Source organism: Leptonychotes weddellii, chromosome 8, assembly GCF_054177405.1.
Source record: "Leptonychotes weddellii isolate Sample4059 chromosome 8, ASM5417740v2, whole genome shotgun sequence".
NCBI classification, from domain to species: Eukaryota; Metazoa; Chordata; class Mammalia; order Carnivora; family Phocidae; genus Leptonychotes; species Leptonychotes weddellii.
In genome coordinates this window covers 123,600,606-123,607,707 of record NC_138376.1, presented here as the reverse complement: position 1 = coordinate 123,607,707, position 7,102 = coordinate 123,600,606, and the positions used below count along the sequence as shown (strand labels likewise).

Sequence of the window (7,102 nt, the reverse complement as noted above, 5' to 3'; positions counted from 1 at the left end):
TGGTGTCCCCCAGACCTGCACCTGCCGCCTGTCCCCCCACCCCTGCACCTGCACAAAGGTCATGCCTGCTCACCTCCTCTGCAGAGACATGCACACCAGGCCTTCCTACGGTCTGGGGCGCTTCCTCCAGACAAGGACAAAGCAGGGCATGAGGTCGGGACACCCTGGGTTTCGGACCCGGAGTACCCGGACCCTGAACATGAGCGAGGTTTGGAGAAGCCGCTATTCAAACCTTGGCTGTGGGGCTTCTCTGGCCAGTTGGAGGGTGTTGTCTTGTACCGTTCACCGGGCGGTGCTCCACGCCCTTCCTTGCGCTGTTGTCCGTCCCTGCCCACCCTCTGGCCCCTACGCAGGAGGCGAGTTTCTATAACTTACTAACATTTCTCTTTCCAGTTTAGCCTCCGAGTGGTAATCAAAGATTTTGCCCGAGGAGGGCAGCCAGCTCCCAGCCTGCCTCCAGCCAGGCTTTGCTGGCGTGGCTCTGTGGGAGATAGCCCCCCATCGATGGCTCCTTTGGGAAGGGGGCTGGTGGGTGCCTCTGTCCAGGATCAGCTCTGTTACGGTTCACTGTTCATCAGTCTCCAAACTGCGTCTTTTCGATTGTAATGCTAAGCGTTTCTTTTCTTTCCTAAACAGTACTTTATGATCGATTCCTGGGTTTTGTTTTAAGCACTTTGAAGAAGCAGGATGGCCTCCCCCCAAAATTTGATCTGGATCTCAAGAGGGCTGATGCTACACTCACAGTAAGAGGGTATATGAGAAGTTGATCACACACGTATGGAGGCTTTTGGGGAGAGCAGGCAGGCTCTCCTTGCTGGCCTGAAATGTCAGGAGAGACATTTGACCTGTCTCCTACCCCCAAAGAGGGAGCACTTGGGCCTTCTCAGCTCTCTCAGGTGTGGATGGAGGGGGAGTGGGTGGGGGAGGCTTAAAAGCTGTCAGGGAACATCAAAAAAGGGGACCATACTTTTTATTATAGGTTTATTTTGGATGTAAGAACAACTGTTCAAAATACAGAGACATTTTGTCACATGAGACAGGATTTACCTGTCCTTAACTGATAACCAGATTCAAGGGTGGAAGTCTGTGGGCAACAAAGCCAGCAACACAGCCCATCTCACTTCCTCACACGCCCCATGTGAACTAAGTCACCAGCAGATGACCTCCTGACACTGTGAGTGTGAAGCCTCAGGTCACGACTCTCCGGAAACATAAGAGGTGATTAAAATTGTCTTTATCATTTATTTCAAAATTATTTCCTTGTTCAAAGTCTCAATGGCCCTATTAGCGAGGAAATTCAATTTCAAATGAGGATCCTTATGCTGCTTATTTCCAGATTTACATCTCCAGTGGGCACCTGTCACCTGAGATCCAGCAGGTGTATCTCCGTCTGCGTGGAGAAAGCATCCCAGAGGGAACGTGCTCCCAGTACAGCGCCTGATTTACCCTCACAACTTGACCTTTCTCTTAACTTTCCCATCTTCCCAGTTGGACTATCCAAGATTCTAGAAGTCACTACTCTCACCCTCATAAGTCATGTGGGTAGAGTTACAAAACAGAACCCAAATCTTAACCTCTCTTTTCGCTCTGCTTCCCCCAAGCCATCTCCGCAGGCTGTTTTCCTGCCTGCGCCCTGCAGGAACCCGAAGCAGCCCCCGTCTCGGTTCCTGCGCCCCTGCTGTGGGTTGAACTGTGTCCCCCCCAAGAGGTATGTTGAAGTCCTGACCCCTGGGAATTTTGAATGTGACCTATTTATTTATTTATAAATTTATTTATTTATTTTAGAGAGAGAGAGAGAGTGCACGTGCGAGTAAGCACATGGGGAGGGGTAAGGGGACAGGGAGAGAGAGTCTTAAGTAGATTCCACTCTGAGCATGGAGCCTGACTCGGGGCTTGATCTCATGATCCTGAGATCGTGACCTGAGCTGAAACTAAGAGTCAGATGCTTAATTGACTGAGCCACCCAGGCGTCCCGAATGTGACCTATTTAGAAATAGGGTCTGCAGGTGCAAAGAAGTCCATCCTTAGGGTGGGTCCTGATCCAGTCTGACTGGTGTCCTTATCAGAGAAGACACACACACACACACACACAGGGAAGGAACCATGGGAAGATCGAGGCAGAGTTTGGAGTGATGCAGCCACAAGCCCACGAACACTGGGGACACCAGAAGCGGAAGAGGCAATGAAAGATCTTCCCCTCATAGTATTGAATCACTGTATTGTGCACCTGAAACTAATATAACACTGGATGTTAAGTAACTGGAGTTAAAATAAAAACTAAAAAAAAAAAAAAAGAAACTACATTATCTCTTTACAAAAAGAAAATAAGAAAATTTAGTTGAGTCTTTCAATATTGTATTGAATAGTAGGTAGCTGGAGTTCAGTTCTAGTAACTATCATCAACAGGGAGAGCCCATCATGTCATAATTTACATATATAGAAGCATCTTTCAACTGTAAAGTACTACCTAAAACATTGTTAACAATTAAATGTGTTGCATGGACAAATAAGGATAGTGTGTCATACACAAAGTTATAATCACAACCTTTTGAGCGGAGGTCTGCAGAAAAAAAAATCTAATTAATAAATTAAGACCTTGCAATAGGAAAAAAAAAAAGAAGAAGAAGAAGAAAGATCCTCTCCTAGAGGCTTATGAGGGAGTGTGACCCTGTCAACACCATGATTTGGGGCTTCTGGCTTCCAGAGCTGTGAGATAATCAGCTTCTGCTGTTTGAAGCCCCCCACTTTGTGGTACTTTGCTCCTGCAGCTTTAGGAAGCTAATATAAGCCCTATAATCACCTTTTCACAAAGGATCCAGTGGGATCTTTTGAAACTGAATTCAGATTGTGTCCTTCTGTATCAAAACCTCTACTGATTTTCCTCGGAACTTGGGATAAAATCCAAACTCTGCACGAAGTTCCAGGACGCCTGGCACATCTGGCCCCACGATCTCTGACCTCATCTCTTACCCCTTTCTCTGTTCCTTATCTTCAGCACAAGCAGCCTGTTTGCATGTGGGACCTCACTTGCTAACATGGGATCTTTTTATTTGCTTGTCCTCTGTCCCCAAACGAATCAGCTGGAGTCACAAACCTTGCCCCACATATTAACCCTATTTGATTTCCTCCAGAGCGCTTATCCTCATGTGACATTTCTGTACTAGTTCGTTGTTGGTCCCCGCCCCTTCTAGGGGGAGCTCGTGAGACCTCAGCCTTGTCTGTGCAGGGCTGTGTCCTCAGTGTCCAGAACAGGGCCCTCCACTGCAGAGCGGGGCTTCATGGATGTTTGGTGAATGAATGTATAGCACGTGAAAATGTTTAAAGAAGGGTTTTGCTTTTATTATGGACACCAGTAAATGAAAGAAACTTAATCTTTACTGAATTTATTGACATTTTTTAAAGTATGCATGCATAAGTGCAATTCATGCTTTTCCTCAACTAATCTCCCTTGGTTCTTAATCCAGAAAGAGTAGTCAAACCTCACTGGGGAGAGGCCCACAGACATCTCCCAACCCCTACTGTCTAGGCAAACACCTGCTTTGCCATGAAACAAGAGTATCTTAGTCTAAGGGAGGCTCATTGCACCCTTTCCAAGGGCCAGTACTTAACAAAGTTAAGTACTGCTTGATCAAACAATTGTGACCAAGTGTTAACGCAGTACTTCTAAGTGAAGAGTAGGAAGGTAGTCAGTGCATCATTCTGTCATTTCACTCTAGGCTTGAACATTTTCAGAATGAAAAGTTGGAAAAAAATTAGCCAAAAAAATACTGTATGATTTCAAATTGCCTTTAGGAAAATTTTCTGCTGTAAGATTAAAGGACTAACGGCAGGTTTGTGTTAGACAATTGACTGTAGACTATTTGGTTAGTTCAGGAATACAATGCATTTGTGGGCCAATATGTATATTTTATGTGTTTTTAAGGTCAGTCAGAGGTTTTTCCAACAAACCAGGGCAAAACTTGCAGGTCACAATTGTGTCTTTTTCCTGCTGTGGAAAACTTGAGGTGTAGTTTTCATGGGTGAATGGTACTTGTCTCAGAAGGGACCTCAGCCCTCAGAGCCTCTCAGGGAGGACTTGGCTTCTGTGGAGCTTCAGGTGTCTTTCTAGGTCCCCCTGAAACTGTGTCAGGTGACTCCAGACTCAGGAACCAGGAGTCTATCCCACTTTCCTGAAAAGTGATCCTTCTTTCCAAAATATAATAATGCCTTGAGGTCTCATAAATGGTTGTCCCTCTGTGTTAGAAAACTTTTGCCTCCAGAAAGCCAATGTTAAAGGGCAGGTGGGTTAGCTGGAATTCCAGAAACCCCTGGACACACGAACCGAAGAGGTGAGAGTGAGGTCATTGTTCCGCCCACTATTTCTCTGACCCTGGAAGCTACCAGTGAACTTGTTGCAACTTCAGCTCCTTTCAGAGGGTCACCCAGGTGCTTGGAATCTTCAAGGGTGACTTACGTTTGTGCAAGAGTAAATGTCTCAGGCTTCACTGGTCAATGTGGTTGCTGCAGGCAAACCCATTGCCACTGATGGTGGGGATGGATCCCTAGGATCCCTCTTCCCAGGACTTGGTGAGTCACTGCTGGACCACCCAGATCTTCTGGAAATGTTCCTTTCTAGCAGGTTCCTCATTCTCTCTGGGAAAGACTCTAGGCTGACTTGCTCCTGGTTTTGCAGACACATGTGGGCAGGTCTGACTCATGGTGAATGTAGCTTAAGCACAGGTGGGGACCCCTGCTCATAAAGGATTAGCAGGAGCTTTTCAGACTAGTTTAGAATGTGATTGTAATATAACTTTGGGTGGGGACTGGACAGAAAGTTCTACAAGATGGGGAGATTTCTAGGGAGGGCAGGCCCTTGTGGGATGTTGGCAGGGCTGGCTTCATTGACCAGAGATTCGTGTAGTCACATGGGGCCCAGCCCTCGGAGATCCTTGCTCTGTGGCTGCCATCTTGAAATTCTTCATAATTTTATCTGCATTTATGTTTTGTAAGTGAAGTCCAGTGGGATGATGCAGCATGTGCAGGGGCCTCCCACTGCCTCCCTGGAACACATCTGCAGTTGCCTGCACCCTGCCTCCTGGAGCCTGGATCCTGCCCAGGTCTCTCTCCCTATCCCTGGCCCAAACCCATGCTACCCTCTATCCTGAGGCATTGGTTGGGGAGGTCCAGGTTCTCCTGCTCCTTCCACAGTCAGCCTTTCAGACTGGGCAGGGCAGTGGTCATCCTTCCCTGGGCTGGCCATGCCCAATTTGGGCAGAGCACTCGCCACTTGGTCCAGGTACCAAGTACATTCCTGCATAAAGATTGCAATCCCTTGGGGTCACCCATTCCCTGAGCATTAGAGCCATGAGCCCAAGGAAAGGGGAGGCTCACTTACGCTCTCCACTGGTGCTCTGATTTTCATTTGGCATTGGGTTCCGCAAATTCTATAGCTGGCCCTGCATGCTGGGAACCTAGCAGCTAAACAGAGAGGAGAGAGATAGGGCAGCAGATCAACTCTTCCTACGTATTAATTCCATCACCATTTGGCCCTGGTCTCAGATGATGAAACTTACCTTTAAGAAACTTTGTTGACACTGTCCAGATTTCTTGATTTTATTCACATCATTTTGTCTGTCCTGGAATGTCTTCTACTAGGCTTTCTGATTTTCCAGCTTCTCCTTTTTTTTAGGGCTCATATTGACTCATCTGTCTCATAAGACTTTTGATCCCTCCCTCCAGGCAACATTGCTGACTTTCTGCACTGAACTCAAGGCTGCATCTTTCCCAGCTCTATTTGTGAATTAAACAGATTCCTTCCTTTTAATTTCAATTTTTATTTATTTTTTTCTTTTTTGAACCTCTTTCTTTTATTTTTTATTTAATTATTTTTTAAAATGTAAATTCAATTAATTAACATATAATGAATTAGTTTCAGAGGTAGACTTTAGTGATTCATCAGTCGCATATAACCCCCAGTGTTCATTACATCAGGCCCTCCTTAATGCCCATCACCCAGTTACCCCATCCCCACACCCCCGCCCCTCCAGCAACCCTCAGTTTGTTTCCTATGATTAAGAGTCTCCTATAGTTTGTCTCCCTCTCTGATTTCATCTTGTTTTATTTTTTCCCTCCCTTCCCTATGATCCTGTTTTGTTTCTTAAATTCCACATATGAGTGTGATCGTATGATAAGTGTCTTTCTCTGATTGACTTATTTCGCTTAGCATAATACCCTCTAGTTCCATCCACATTGTTGAAAATGGCAAGATTTCATTTTTTTGATGGCTGAGTAATATTCCATTGTATATATATATACACCATGTTTTTTTATCCATTCATCTGTTGATAGACATCTTTGGTCTTTTCATAGTTTGGCTATTGGGGACACTGCTGCTATAAACATCGGGGTGCATGTACCCCTTCGGATCCCTACATTTGTATCTTTGGGGTAAACACCCAGTAGTGCAATTGCTGGGTCGCAGGGTAGCTCTATTTTCAACTCGCCGAGGAACCTCCACACTGTTTTCCAGAATGGCTGCTCCAGCTTGCATTCCCAGTAACAGTGTAAGAGGTAAACAGATCTCTTATTGCACCTCCAGGGTTCATTGTTTGGCATCATTACTGAAATTTTCATGTGTTTATATTTTGTTTACATTACTGTGTTCTTGGCTCAGTCTCCTAGGTAGAGTAGATGCATGCAAAAATGTTTGTTGATTGAATGACATGTTGGGTGTATTGCAGCATTTTTAACAAATAAGGGCATTAAGGCCATGATTCCTTTGGAAGTGACTGATTGGTTGCAATCAAACTTTCAACTTGCTTGATCTTGGGAAGAAGTAACAACAAATTAGAAACTGACAACTGAAAAAGGAATATTTCAGCCAGAAGATATGGTTTCTACAGCAGTGGATTCATTTGATTTGAACCCTGTTTTTAGTAATCATGAGGTCATTAAAGCTCTGAGTGATTAAACATAATTATCACTGTGATATGAGCATGTGTGTCCTCCCAGACCCACAGATTGTTTTGTACCCCTAATCATGAGGGCGAGTGGGATTCTGGGAATTCAGGCAATCCTGCTTCAGTCATTGCTTGGCATTTGAAAGCCCACCCAGCCTGGTGCC

The 7,102-nt window shown here is 45.4% G+C and overlaps 1 long non-coding RNA gene across 1 annotated transcript in view; it reads left to right on the top strand.

Moving 5' to 3' along the window:
* Nucleotides 1-1,001: 1,001 nt before the first annotated feature.
* The window catches only part of LOC145723165 (uncharacterized), a 10,909-nt gene continuing 4,808 nt past the window's right edge, over nucleotides 1,002-7,102 (top strand). The window contains exons 1-2 of the long non-coding RNA XR_014148044.1: nucleotides 1,002-1,218; nucleotides 1,337-1,708. This is a non-coding gene — a long non-coding RNA (uncharacterized LOC145723165). The remainder of the gene's footprint in view (nucleotides 1,219-1,336; nucleotides 1,709-7,102) is intronic.